Genomic DNA, 2,201 nt, shown 5'->3' on the forward strand with positions numbered 1-2,201 from the left:
CTTTTCCACGACATTCTAATTTATTGAGATGCACCTGTACTTCTAGAGTTATATAATAAGTTGCTCAAGCAATTGGCAAAATGTTTAAAGTACTTTTCTTACGTTATCACAAACATTCTAAATTAAAACTTACCACTGACATAAACAGTCAGCTCTATACTGCCTTTTCTTTTGCATTGAAATCTTTATTACAAGCAATCCTGCAGTTCATAAAGAAAAGCAATCCTGCGGTTCATAAAGAACTTTGTTTTGCTACCTCAACGAATGCCAACTATTATCGCCTTGTTTATCTAAAAGTGCTCTTTTCCTTTAAACCTAGCCAAAAAGCCATAGCTGTGTTGACTTTGAAACACAGTAGACTTTAATTATATGCATTTATGGTATAATCACTGCATTTTCGTGTCAATCCATGTTCATATTTACCGCAAACAATGCACTGTTACTTTAATTTCCATGTTCATATTTACTGCAAACAATGCGCTGTTACTTTAACCCTCATCCGTCCCTCCCGAATCTATAACAAAAGTGTCCCTCACGGGTCAAAATGACCTGAAGGCCAAAAATGACATAAATTTTATTTTTGGTCCAGAAAGCTTATATTGGTCCATTTTCCCTCATTTTTAATGCAGGTTTTTTATAATTTTTTGGTGATTTTTATTTTATTCACATTCAATTCTTGATATTTTTATGAAAATTAGCATAATTTTATACATTTTTTCACAAAAAAAAACAAAGAAAGAGACCAATTCTGCATATTTATACTTTAAACATGATGATCCATCAGGACCTAGGTCACTGAGTGTCTCTGATGCCATCTGGTGGGGAACAATTACATAAAATGGCATTTTATGATTACAGCCACTAGAGGGGCCTAGGGAATCCTATGGAGATTCTTAAATGAGCCAAACAAGTGAAATCTTTAAAACTACACCAACTTGAGGCTTCATTAAGCTTTCAGATATATCACAAGGCTTTCAGATATATATCAAAACATTAAAAAATATATATTTTGATTAAAAGAAAATGAAATTGATACTGAATTTTAATCCAAACACATGCATATTCATACAGTTTCATAAATATGTAATAAATATAAAAGATAAATTTAAAAATATAAATATGATATAAACTCATTGGTCTCCACCCCATCACTCAAATTTAACTGTTAAGTAAAAAAAAAAAATATGATATAAACTCATTGGTCTCCACCCCATCACTCAAATTTAACTGTGTTAAGTAAAAAAAATTCAAAATGACAGTCATTTCCCAGCAGAAACATCATAAATGCTATAATGTGTTTCAATGGGAGTGTGTGTGCCATGTGTGTGTGTGTGCCTGTGTGTGTGGGTATGTGAGTTTTTTGTGCATTCGGAACATTCTGCAGTCTCAGCCCTTTGTTTGGGTATGCATCTTTTCTAGATTGTGTCAGATTTTATATAGTAAATTTTTTTTTTTAAATGCTGTTTTTTTCGGACATTCCATTCATTCCTATGGCCGGGTCAAAATGACCCGCGAGGGACACTTTTGTTACTTTTTTTTTATTACACCTTATTTTATTACACATAGAATCCTCGAATCGACTCAATTTTTTGTGTGTGTGCTCCACGCTCAAGTGTAACAAAATTAAATTAAATTTTTTTTTTTCGTAAATTCCATGCTTTTCCAGTGGCGGGTCAAAATGACCTGTGAGGGACACTTTTGATACTTTTTTTATAGCACCCACTTAAACTGCTCGAATTCACTCGAATTTTTTTTTCATGTATTCCCGGTTCAAGTGTGACAAAAGTAACAAAGTCTCATAACATAAGATCAACGCTCGATTTAAAAAAAAATCTTTAAAAATGAATTTTGGGTCAAAATGACCCGAGGGACGGATGAGGGTTTTAATTCAGCGCTTGCAGCACAGCAAAAAATAGCGGAAACGATCTCTGCACTGCTGCAGACACACCGCTCCTGGAACGCACTGCTGGACCACAACCGTGTGCAGTAGGAACGCTTTAATCCGTTAACATGAGCTTGGAAAAAATACGCACCGCTAACGGAGTAATATGTGAACCTGGCATTATGTGTGTGCACTGCGAGTGGATAAACGCACGGTCTCCAGGAGAGCGCGCGAGCGCTGAATGGTTTAAACACGGTCAGTAATTAAAAAGAAATGCAATTTATAAACTTTAGTGACGATGCGCCACTGCCTCGATTGT

Source organism: Sinocyclocheilus anshuiensis, unplaced genomic scaffold (assembly GCF_001515605.1).
Source record: "Sinocyclocheilus anshuiensis isolate Anshui unplaced genomic scaffold, SAMN03320099.WGS_v1.1 scaffold4702, whole genome shotgun sequence".
Taxonomy (NCBI): Eukaryota; Metazoa; Chordata; class Actinopteri; order Cypriniformes; family Cyprinidae; genus Sinocyclocheilus; species Sinocyclocheilus anshuiensis.